We start from the raw sequence: 13,248 nt of genomic DNA, 5'->3' as shown, positions 1-13,248 counted from the left end.
ATTTAATGGTACAGAATTTCTTCTATGTACAATACTAGTCAGGTATTCCTCCCTTTAAGGTGGCATCAAATCAGGAAGTGGTTGGTTAAACCCGAACAGTCACGTCACTGTCACACCAGTGGGGACACCTGGCCTCACAGGTTGATATTATAGCAGTGGGGATCCACATGGGGTCAGATTACTGGAGAGTTTTCTTCCTACAACCTGCCAAGACCTTTTAGAACTATGAATGCTAGGCAGCAAGGAGGAAGCATTCAGCTCAGTTCCAGCTTGATGTCTTATACGAGATGTTTTTAGTAATGGTAGCTTACCATCTGGTTCCCATTTTATTTAACAATGGCAATGGTCTGTGTCATTTTTATCTCCCTGGTTGACAACTCACAATCCTACATTGGGATTTTCATTTAAAAATCTGTAGCTTCTGGGCACAGCATTATCCACTCATGTAAGGTCACTACATTCAAACTCTTTTTTTTTTTTTTTAAAATATACTTTTTAGATAGCATATAAAACAGTAGGTTTCTATATGGCTTGCCCATATGTTCTTAGTTTTGGTTGACCCTTGATCCCATCCCTGTTTTTCCCTCATTCCTCTGCTCCATGCCTGATTAAACCTTTCCACTTTTAGTATTCCTTCTTCCACTTTTGCACATCATCATACATCATCTCCCTCCCTTCTTTCCTTTTTTCTTCCTCTCTTTCTTTTTTGTAGCATGCCTCTTAAGACCTGTCCCCAGACTCACATGGCTCCCTTTTTGCTTCTTAGTCTGTACACTAACTCCAAAATAAAGATAGAAATCTAAAAATTTAAACTGGAGTCTAGATGAGAGAGAACATGTGGGGTTTGTCATTCTGGGCCTGGGTTACCCCACTCAATATACTACTTTCCAGTTCCATCTATTTACCTGAAAATTTTATAATTTTTTCTCTAGAGCTGAATAGAATTCCATTGTGTACATCTACCACATTTTCATTATCCTCTCTTGGTTGATGGACAGATAGGCTGATCGTTTTGTGAATAGATGAGCACCAACATAAATGACTTAAATAGGAAACACTAAAGAGAAACACATCTCCTACATGGGAATGCATTTTTCTTTAAAATTTATGTATGTTATTATAGAAAAACATTTGGTAAGTATTATGTAAATATTCTTCTTAAAGATTTATTTCATTCTGTGACACTTTTGGCTGTATGTATATCTGTGCACTATGTGTGTACCTAATGACCACAGAGGTCAGAATGGGGTGTCAGATCCCCTAGAACTGGAGTAACTAATGGTTGTGTGCTATTATGTGAGTGCTGGAAACCAAACCTGGATCCTCTGCTCCAGCCTAGTAATGCAGGGGTGTAGGGCAGCAGCAGCCAGAGCTTCATGGTCAGAGGCAGGAGCCAACTGAGAGACAGAGCAAATGGGAAAAAAGACATTTTTCAGAAGCAGAGGGGGGGGGGGAAAGGATCACCAACAGGAGACTGTAGGGAAGTGTCTGATGCCCCAGGCTCCAGCAAGCCAATGAGAGGGACAGAGATGGAGCAAGGTCCAGGCGGGAGCTAGTGTGGAGGCAGCCAGGAACAGTCTGCCCTGTAGAAACCCTGAAAACATAGCATGCAGCTCACGCATGATTTGGTGGTGCTCAGTCAGATGCTCATCTCAGCAAAAAAAACTTGAAAACACAATCCGACAACAGAGAACAATGGAAAAAGACAGTATAACAACACCACCAGGGAAGACCAGATGAACTCAGACGTGGTGACCAAACCAGGACAGTAGGGCATCCCCTCTGCCCAGATACTGGGTCTACGATCACATCCATCTCCCTTTATCGCTCCAAATGTTTGGACTCCAAAACAGAACTGAACAACAATTGCAACTGTTGCTGTTTAGTCTGTGTAACACAAATCTTAAAAGGTCTTATAATAAAAAACCCAGAGCCAGATATTGGGGTGAAAACTGAAAGATTAGCTTCCTGTCACCACTTCCTGGGATTAAAGGCATGTGTCACCATGCCTGGCTGTGTCTAGTGTGGCTTTAAACTCACAGAGATACGGATGGATATCTGCCTCTGGAATGCTAGGATTAAAGGCGTGTGTGCCACCATTTTTTGGTCTTTATGTCTAATCTAGTGGATGTTCTGTTCTCTGACCCCAGATAAGCTTATTAGGGTGCATAATATATTAGGGGAGACAGTATCTTCACATTTGATGTCTTTCAAACTTATACACTTTACACCTCTTTAGTGAGTTTCTTTTCTGCGTTTGTTAACAAGGAAAACTATAACTACCTAATCTTCATCTCCCTCAAAGAGGGAAATAATTTTTCCGAGAAGGAAATAATTATATCTAAGTAAGCAGGAAGTGCAAAAAAGCGACTTCTAAAAAAATGTGAAAAATGATAGAAACAGCTGGCTGTCTGGACAGTCACCCAAGGTTCCTCTGCATCGCTGGGATGTCCATCTTTAGCCTACAGTCCTTAGCATACCTGACAGACTTTTCTGTGAAGCAGGGTTTTCTGAAGGGCTGTACCACTTTGTCTTGGCAAGGCACAGCAGTCCTTTCTTTTGTGTCCTGCTTGTCCATTTTGGACAGCATACTGTCAGAAGTCCATGTAAGGGAACTTTCTTGCCCAGTGACTAACTTTTGCCACAAAGAAAGAAAACTCCATGTGGAGTTTCTTCAATGCCCATTATCTTCTCTGAAGTAGATTAGTACTGCCAGGAGCTGACATGTCTCACAGTCATAAAAAAAAGGAAAAAAAATCTATGTTATTAAAACATCTTAAATTCCATATTCTGTATATCTCTGAAGTATTTGAAGATGACCTGTCTATCTAAAATATATTTCTGTTTAACCTTGAAAACATACCTAATATGACTATGAGTTTGATTGTAATAACTATTAACTTGTATTTCTTATATCCTAATTAGTTGGTAATAATAACTTTTAAGGACTAGCAATTTACATTACATTGTTAAATGAGCTGTATAGGTACTATACCTTGAACAAGATTAGAAATGTATATACAGTATTTTCTAACAAAATCAATCTCAAATTTGTATCAATATATGTAATTTGTGTATAATATACTAAAACCCAATCTAATGTAAAATATTTAAAATTAATAGTTGCCTTTTAAAAATTGATTCAATAATCTACCTTTTCACCTTCCCTTTTTCTTTTCAGAGTAGATTCAATAATCTACCTCTTACCTATATCCTCTTTTTTCTTTTTCTTTTTTTTTCAAACAAGAACCCTGAATCTAATCTCATTGTTTAGTTTTTTTTCCTGACTATTGTCAATTAACAACTTGTAACCAACCATCATAAACAATGACAATTATCAATAACCCATTGAAAGACCAAAAACAACCCTCCCCACCCCTTGGGAATGTGGGCATTGTGTTCTTAAAATTACTTCCTGCTGTCTGGGGGTGATGGTACCATTAGGGGGTCCTGAAAAGAAAAATTTTGGGTTAATTGTCAAGTCCTAGAGAGTTAGCTGTATCATTTGTTGTCCAGTCTCTGCATAATGGGAAAATGCAGGGCTTGTTTCAAGTCCTTGCTTGAGTAGTCTGTGAGGCTGGATCAAATCAGCTAGCCATCTTGAAATTGTTCTGAGCAGTTTGTAGTCCAAAACTGATCTTTTGGTGGTGTTTGTCAGCACAGTGGTTTTATCATTGTCCTGATGGAATTGTCATTATGGGGCCATATTATCTTTTTGGAGACTTCAAAGTCACTATTAGGTGTGGTCATGATTCACTGCAGAAAACTGATGGAGACTCAAGCCCGAAATCATGTACAGGAAGCTAAATGAAGCCTTTTTTCTAGGATTAGTTAGTACTGTATATGACCAATAATATCATGACAAAAGTTTAAATATATATAATATTAATATATATTATATACTATATATATTATATATCAGTCTTATAAATTTTGAAATAAAATTCATACCTTAGGAAAAGTTTTAAATAGTCAAAGTAAAACCAAAGAATTATGAGATTAGTGGCAATGGAATAGTCCCTAAATTTTGGTTTTTCTTCTGTCTCATATCAGGTGGCTACTCCAACATGATACAGAGATTTTGCATTTTCTTTTAACAAGCATGTTTGGGTTTAGAGAAGGAGAGAGCCATTCTCCGACTCCAAAGCCAGCTTTAATTTTGAATTGAACTGGGACTACATAAAGAACATTTGCATTATATGTCTGTAGAGAATAGCAGAAACAAACGTTTAGGAAGACTTATGAAATTTTATCCTGTTTGATATGTGATATACCAATAGGTCAATTTACTCTTCTACTTGGGACATTTTTTTCTGAATGATTTGTCTTTTTTCTTCAGATGTCTCATTTTTCCAGTGTTCTTCAGATTCCTTAGCCTTCATTCTCCTGAAGGACAAAAACAAAAACCCTTCCCCAACCCTATCCTTGGGGAGGTTCCCTTTTGTCAAGTTATATCTGATTAAATGAAAAGCATTTGCTAGTGGTATAAGTTAGTTTAAATTGAATGATCATGTTGGTTGATGAACTATCACCTTTTCTAAGAGGTCTCTCCTGTTCAAATTGAATCTTTATCAATTTTTGATGGTATCCATAGCTTCTTTTCTCCTATAGAAACAAAAGCAAAACAGTGTCCCCAATGTAATGCATATCCTGGTTTCCATTCTGAGGTCAGCACATCCTTAAAGTATATAGGCTGTTTTAATTCTGTAGTTTTTTTTCTGTTATCCAATGTCTCTCCACAGCTGTTGTTCCTTTCTCATTAGCACTGAGAAAATTGAAAGTTAATAGAGTATTATGTAATCTATTTCTGGGGGTTTTTGTCACCCCTTTCTGTTTATTTAGCATATCTTTTAGAGTTCTATTTGATCTTTCTATGACTGCTTGGTCCATAGGATTGTGTGGTATACCTATAATAGGCTTTATATTGTAATAAGCAAGAAACTGTTTCATTAGCTGGGTGGTGGTGGTGGTGGTGGTGGTGGTGGTGGCGGCGGCGGTGGCGGTGGCGGCACACGCCTTTAATCCCAGCACTTGGGAGGCAGAGGCAGGTGAATCTCTGTGAGTTCAAGGCCAGCCTGGGCTACAGAGTGAGTTCCATGAAAGGTGCAAAGCTACACAGAGAAATCCTGTCTCGAAAAATCAAAAACCAAAAACCAAAAACCAAACCAAACCAAACCAAACCAAACCAAAACAAAACAAAACAAAAAACCTGTTTCATTTTACCTGAGACATATGCTGGAGCATTGTCAGTTTTAATTTGTACAGGTATACCCATGATGGCCATAACTTCTAGCAAATGCGTGATTACAGAATCAGCCTTCTCGGAACTCAGAGCAGTTGCCCATTGAAATCCTGAATAGATATCAATGGTGTGGTGTACATATTTCAATTTTCCAAATTCTACAAAATGAAACACATCCATTTGCCAGATTTCATTCCTCTGAGTACCCTTTGGGTTACATCCTGCTGGTAGTGGAGTTTGATTGTATAAAGAACAAGTAGGACATTTCCTTATTATTTCCTTGGTTTGTTGCTAGGCTATGAAAAAATACTTTTTTAAACCCTTACTATTGACATGATTTTTTTTTTTTATGAAACTCTGAAGCCTCCAGCACATTTCCTATCAATCGTTGATCAATCTCACCATTTTCTTGTGCAAGGAGGGCCTGGAAGATCAGATGTGAGTTATATATAAGAGATGATTCCTATTCCTGATTATTTCTTGTAACTAAATAAATAACAAAGTTAATTCTGACTCATCAGGGATAAATTCTGCTGTTTCAATATGTAAGACCACTCTTTCAGCATACTGAGGGTCAGTAGCTATGTTGAGAGGTTCAAAAAAATCCATTAATACCATCAGAATGACATATAATTCTAATTTTTGGACCAAATTATAAGGACTTTGAACCACTTTACTTAAATTTTCTGATTTGTATCCTGCCTTTCCTTGTTTATTTGCATCTGTATAAAATGTAGGGGCTCCAGATATTGGTGTTTTCCTGTACAATGTGATGCAGGATCAAATCAGCTCTCTTTATAAGTTTAATTCTATCACTTTTGGGATATTTGTTGTTAATATCTTTCAAAAAATTACTGCAACCTCTTTACCAAGTTTCACTTTCTGCCCATAATTTGTCAATTTCATCATTAGTTAAAGGTACTATAATTTCTGCTAATTGACGAAGTCTTAATTTTCCTTTTAAAATCAACTCAGAGATCTTTTCCACCTAAGTTTTTTTTTAATTAATTAATTTATTTATTATGTATACAGTGTTCTGCCTACATGCATGCTCACAGGCCAGAAGAGGGCACCAGATCTCATTATGGATGGTTGTGAGCCACCATGTGGTTTCTGGGAATCGAACTCAGGACCTCTGGAAGAACAGCCAGTGCTCTTAACTGCTGAGCCATCTCTCCAGTCCCCACCTAAGTTTTTAATTTTTTCCTCTGTTTATTTGGTAGAAATATCCATTCCATTATAATATCTTCCCTCTGCATTAAAATTCCTATAGGGGAATGCTTAGAGGGTAAAATAACCAAAATGCAATCAAGCTTTGGATCCACAAGATCCACACGCACCAACATGTGCATCATTTTCTTTTCCACCAAAGCCAATTCTTTCTCAGCTTCAGGTGATAATTCTCTTGGACTATTTAAGTCCTTGTCGCCCTCTAAGATGTTGAACAAATTACTCAGTTCATCATTTTTTACTCCAGCAATAGTTCATACATTGGAAATGTCTCTGAATAATCTTTGAAAGTCATTAAGAGTCTGTAATTGATCTCTCCTAATTTGCACCTTTTGGGGTCTAATTTTTTTGTAGATCTATTTTATATCCTAAATAATTAATAGAATGTCCTCTTTGTATCTTTTCAGGAGCAATTTGCAATCCTCAACAGGGCAAAATTTGCTTTACTTCTTCAAACATTCTTTCTAAAATATCCACATTTGAATCAGCTAGTAAAATGTTGTCCATGTAATGATAAGTTATAGATTTAGGAGATGATTTACGTATTACTTCCAATGGCTATCATATAAAATATGGGCACAGGGTTGGGCTATTTAAGATTCCCTGTGGGAGAATCTTCCATTGGTATCTCTTGACAGGCCAGGAATTATTATAAGTAGGTACTGTGAAGGCAAAATTTTCTCTGTTTTTCTTGTAAGGGTATTGAGAAGAAATGGTCTTTTAAATTGATAACTCTAAGAGGCCATCCTTTAGATAACAGAGTAGGCAAAGGAAGTCCAGATTGTAGAGAGCCCACAGGCTGAATTACCTTTTTAATTGCCCTTATATCTGTTACCATTCTCCACTTACAACTTTCTTTTTAATAACAAATACAGGAGAATTCCAAAGGCTGGTTGATTCTTTAATATGCTGAGCGTTTAACTGCTCTGGTACCAGCTCTTCCAAGGTCTCTAGTTTCTCTTTTGTTAAAGGCCATTGCTGAACACATGCAGGCTTGTCTGTTAACCATTTTAAAGGTAGGGTTGTTGGTATCTTTGAAAGATCAGCAGCTGTTGTGCCCTGTTCTTATACAATTTGGATGGCTGGTAACTGTTCTTTGTAATACCTTCTAGTATTTTTCTCAGAAACATGTGATAGTTTATGGCTTATTTCTGAGGTTGGAGGACTGCAAGGCCACAGGAAAGCGACTTTTTGTGAATGTGTGCTACCAGATATGTTAGATGCTAGATATAACATGAAACTTAAAAAGTCTTATAATAAAAAACCCAGAGCCAGATATTGGGGTGAAAGCTCAAAGATCAGAGAAACAGAACATTCAGCCACTAGCTTATCTCTATGAAATCTTCAGCCTCAGGAGCATGAGTTTCTGTTTTCTCATGCCTTATATACCAATAAATAAGAGGTAGATTATTGAATCTACTCTTAAAGGTCTGAGCTTCTAAAGCATGTTGGCCAGCAATTCTTATTTCAGTTTTGCTTTCAATTAGGTCAGTTGCAATCTGGACTTCCTGGGGCCTATCAAGTCCCCTTTGGGATTGATCCTTCTGGGGTCTATCCCCTTTAATTTTATGGAAGCTGTGGTCTTGGGCTCCTTGGACTTCCAAGTCCACCAGGGCATATCTGAGATCCCTGGACCAGAGTCTGATGTCTTCCGGAGATCTTGCTGGGGCACTCCAAATGCTATAGAATTCCTGACCCATGCAAAAAAGACCATAGACTTAATCCAATTATAATTTAAAGATTTATTGTTTACTGCTAACAGGACAACAATCTCTGAGCCAAACTTAAGAATGGGAGCAAGGGAAGGATTTTTAAAGTTGAAAAACCACAAGAAGAACCACTATCAGCAACAAGAAGACAAGTGCGGTTTTGCTCTCCCAAGATTAGGTAGTCAAGGCCACCTGACTGTCTGCACAAGCAGCTCACAGAAACCAAAAGCACTTAGTCATAACTTAACAAGTAGATGGTGCTGTGGGATGTTCTGTATGCTGTGAATATGTGTTGCTCTGATTGGTTGATAAATAAAATGCTGATTGGCCAGTAGCCAGGCAGGAAGTATAGACAGGATAAAGAAATAAGGAGAATTCTGGGAAAAGGAAGGCTGAGTCAGGAGATGCCAGCCCGCTGCCCGGGGAGCTGTTTGCCCATGGAAAATGTGGCAACATATAGATTTAAAAAAAATGGGCTGAGTTTAAGAGTAAGAGCTAGTCAGTAGGAAGCCTGAACTAATGGCCAAGCAATTCTAATTAATATAAGCCTCTGTGTGTTTACTTGGGTCTGAGTGGCTGTGGACTGGGTGGGGCACAGGAAAACTCTGACTACAAAATGGTTACAGCTATACATTTCTGGGTGGATGGTCACTGAGTCAGGGTTACTGGGAACTTATCTTCCAGGAACTGGAGTCAGTGGTTACCAAGATGGATGCCTAGCAGAAAATGGAGGGTTCCCCCCATTACATCTATGTACATTTAACCATCAGAGAACAATGCTTACCTGCTTTCTTCAAGCTCTTGTCACATTGGGGTGCTTAGTTATGTCACTTAATTGTAGTCTTCAATAAGAATGAGCAAGCCTTGATGTAGATACTGGCCAGCAGACCAACAAAGCAGCAGAAATTACTTATGAAAGCCTGAACTCGTAAGTAGCAGCTTGGATGGTAAGGAAGAGCTGCTGCCTGATTTGGGGGAGGGTGAGACAGCTTGATTGACAACAGGATAAAGTAAAAGGAAAGGCAGAACATGTACTTGGGCTTCTGTATTGGATGGTCAAGTGGGAAATCCTTAACTTTGAGGAATACTGACAAATTAAGAGTGAGCAGCTAAAGAGTCCATTGGCTAGAGGGTATCCCAGGACAAAAGACTGAGAGATGAATAGTGTCACTGTGGGAAGCAATGTTTGATGCGGAACTCAACCCTTGAAGATCTTTTCATAAAATCCACCAAGACATGGAAATGGCTTGGGAAACAGTGTGAGGTGGAGATGGACAGATAATCTGGGATCCACTCTAAACAATGTTAGTGATGGAGAGGGGAGAATGCTGCTGTCATAGTGGGACTCTTACGGTACACATGCTCTGTAGGATGTTGGGAGGACAGGAGGCAACAACAAACATGGGATGTTTATAAATGGGAAAGCAAAATCTCTGATGAAGCACTGGAGGTACCTTATGGGGATCACAGCCTGGGGAGGAGCCTTGACTAGGTACTCTGGTTCCTCTAAGGCTGATGAAAAGCAGCTTGTGTAGGGTGGGAATTAAACAATGCCTTGGAGGTATTGGTTTGGAGAACTGTGGGAGTTTATAATTTCCAGAACCAATTCTCTTGATGAGGTAGGAGAGACTGATGCACTTGAGGAAGAGAAGGTAGTGATACTGTTTTGGCTTGAGGCAGAAAAAAAGGTCTAAAAGAGTACTTTGGGGAAGGAGAAAACAAGCCAGTCAGAATCACATAGAAGTAGGCAGATGGCCTATAGATTCTGTAGTGTCAGTGTGACTTTAATATTCACTGATGGCAAAGAAAAATACTAAGTACAGCAGTGTGGTCCTAGGGATGATGTAATAGCTAACGATGCAGAGATGAGCTGCCTAGTACCTCTGTTGTCAAGGCTTCAGTTTGTGTGACTGTATAGCAAGGATGTCTAGGAACACAGATGATGTGTGGACAGGGCCTTCTTCATGTCCACCTTCACAAGCAACTGCCCACAAGGGATGAGCAACAGTGGCTAGTGTACTTACTGGTTTGTTTTTCAACAGGTAGCAAGGTTATAAGAAAAATGAAGAATACAGATTGGAAGCCTTCTTCAACAGCCCAGTGGTGGCATTTACAACAACAACACTAGAAGAATATCATCCACCAGCTAGGAAGGGATGCTTAAACAAGCCTAGCATGTCCCTAGTCTATTAATGTGAAGGGGGTTGAGGCTGCCATTCACTCTCATCACACAGTGGCTCCAATCAGCACAACCTGCCCATGTCAGGTTTTGTTTAGTGGCCCAAATAGTCTACCATGCTTTTCTCAAGTTCCGACTTTTGGAAACTAAAATTAGTCTTTAAAAACATCTCCAATTCATCCTGTTTCCCAGATGCCACTTGTGTGTCTGCATTGGATGTAGGGTGGCAATTTTAGCACCAGGTCTCTGAAGTCAGGCACAAGCTTTTCCATCTGGCATCGATAGCGTCTGTCCCCAGGGAGTCATATGTTGAATACCCTCCAGTGTGATGATACTGGAAGAGGCTGTGGGTGTGACTATGATTACAGGAGGACACAAGGATGGGCTCTCAGGATGGAGTACTTATGTTTACAGGAAGATGAAAATCTCCCTTTCCATGTACCTGAAGAAAAGACTGTGTGAGGATGTAGTGAAAAGCTGGCTATCTGAAAGTTAAGAACACAACTCTCACCAGAAAATAAATTAGCTGGCTCCTCCATCCTAGACTTCTAGCTTCCAAACTGAAGAGGAATTTCTGCTGTATAAGCTGCTCAGTCAGTGGTATTTTGTTATGACAACTCAAACCAACTAAAGATAGCATCATAATATAAAAACACCCGTACATTAAAAAGGCCACATATACAGTTCAGTCAAGTTACTTCTTATTAGAGAATTCTTCTTGGTTTTGAGCAGCAAGTATCTCAAATGCTGGATAACATGCCCCAGAAGGCAGAGTGGCCTGTCTAGGGGACTCAGTGTAGTTTGTAGCCTCTGTTTCTTCAGACTTGTTTAGGTGCTTGGCTCTTGAGCATGGCTTTATTAGGACTGAATTCCAGCTAGAAACGGGTATGTAATATGCTGGGAACAGTTGCTCCCTAGGGCCATTAAATCACCTTGTTATTTATCACTCTCTAGAATCCTCTAATTTACATGTGGTCTCTTCTCATAGAAGTGCCTCAAGTTAATCTGAATTTGTTTAGACAATTTTATGGGTATTATAAAACCACAATTGAATTTCAGACCTTTGTAGCAGCCCAGCTGAGATGCACTCCAATTAGAAGTAATTGCTGTTAATGCTGTTATGATGTGGTGGATGCCCACTCAGTCTTGGACCTTTGTTCTGCTGAATTCCCTAAGAGTCTCCTCTTTATCCTTCAACTAAATAGACAGGCCTCAGAATACATTCTCTCAGAATCACAGTATAGGAGCAATATTGTGCCTCTCTTCTAATTAACCTTGTTAGCCAAGGATTTACAACATCAGTTGGTTGGTCTGAAGGGTCTTTGATCATCTCACTACGCATCCACAGTGGTGAAGGATGCCTGTGTGAAATGAAGTGCTTTGTATTCTTTGGCATACACGAAATCCCCTTTTTAATTCTTTGGGGCATGATAGAGTGTTTTTGTTTAATGAAACGATGTGTGGGAAGCATTTAGCTTAGGGCTGAACAAAATAAATATTAGTTATCATCGCTATCATGATGTGATATTTGAGGTTGAATGTAAAAGAACAGAAACAGGTTCTAGGATCACGAGGAACACTCAAGAGCAACCAGTCTGCAACATCTCTGGACCTGCACTGCATGGCTGACACCTCAAAGAGCATCTCACCCAGAAGATACTTAAATTCTAGATTCTTTCATCTTTTACAGAGTCGACCAAGATAACTTACTCTTCCAGTCCCGCCAGAGGCAAGATACCAAAAGGAACCTGTTTCTCCCACAGGGTGGAGGCTCCAGCAGCTTGGGAATGAGTTGCTGTGATATGGTAATTAACATATGTTTCTTAATCTTGCTTTTATAGTTAATTTACAAAGCATGAAAGCAGTTTGCCTGTTGATTAGACTTCAAGAACGCAATAGCTTGGAGGCGAGTGTGCCTCTAATGAATACAGATGAACGAAATTGTTCATTCTGTGAAATACACCTAACTGTGAATCCCAGCTTGAATTATTAAGTTAAACAGTGGAATTAACTCTGGGTGTGGCTTTTGGATCAGTTAGTAACAACAAATCTAACTCAGTAGAATTTCATTTTCAAAATAAGAAACAACCAATTTCTAATCTCATCTTGGATAAAATGTGATCCTATCTGAAAGTCTGGACTAATGTCACCACCAGGAAATCCCTGGTGCCTTGTGTCTGACAGGCACTTATCTAACAAGTGGCACTTGTTAGGGCACTGGGATGCTTAATACTGCGAGGCTACAGGATCCAACCAACTTTGAGAGAATGCTCTGTTTGTGAGCGGTTACGCAGAGTAGGTACACTAGGTAGGAAGATCCACCCCGTGGGTGGCACTACCGCATGGGCAGAGTCCTGCACTACATAAACAGTGGAGGGCTAGCTGAGCACCAGCACTCATCTCTACTCCCTGACTTCTGGGTACCACAACTCCCCACCCCATGGACTGTCCTGTCAAAATAAATGTTCTCTTCTCCAAGCGACTTCTGTTGGCTGCTCTGTCTCAGCAGCTCACACAACTGAAGCAGCAAGCCCCTGGCACACACGAGGCCCAGGTTCAAAGAAGCCTAAACTGAAAATAAGGCAACAGAAAATCTGCCTGTTTGTGTCCTCCGCAGAGGTCTTGAAGCAAGACACTTGTCACACCTCCTTTGCCCCACAGAAGTTCAGCCGCAGTCACCTGCTCCACAGGAGCCACCATACTTAGGGCAGCTCATTGATCTTACCTCTCTCTCCTTTAATGAAAATTTTTGTTTTATTTTAAAAATGTTTTTAATTGAAATAGAATTTAACTGAAACACCCCTCCCCTACTTTTCCTCCCTCTAGCCCTTCCCAGTTACTCCCTCTCCAACCTTTCTCACATCACCCCTCACATAGCCTCAGTTTCT

The sequence above is a fragment of the Peromyscus maniculatus genome, chromosome 2 (assembly GCF_049852395.1).
Source record: "Peromyscus maniculatus bairdii isolate BWxNUB_F1_BW_parent chromosome 2, HU_Pman_BW_mat_3.1, whole genome shotgun sequence".
NCBI lineage: Eukaryota > Metazoa > Chordata > Mammalia > Rodentia > Cricetidae > Peromyscus > Peromyscus maniculatus.
Note: the sequence above shows the minus strand (reverse complement) of the source record.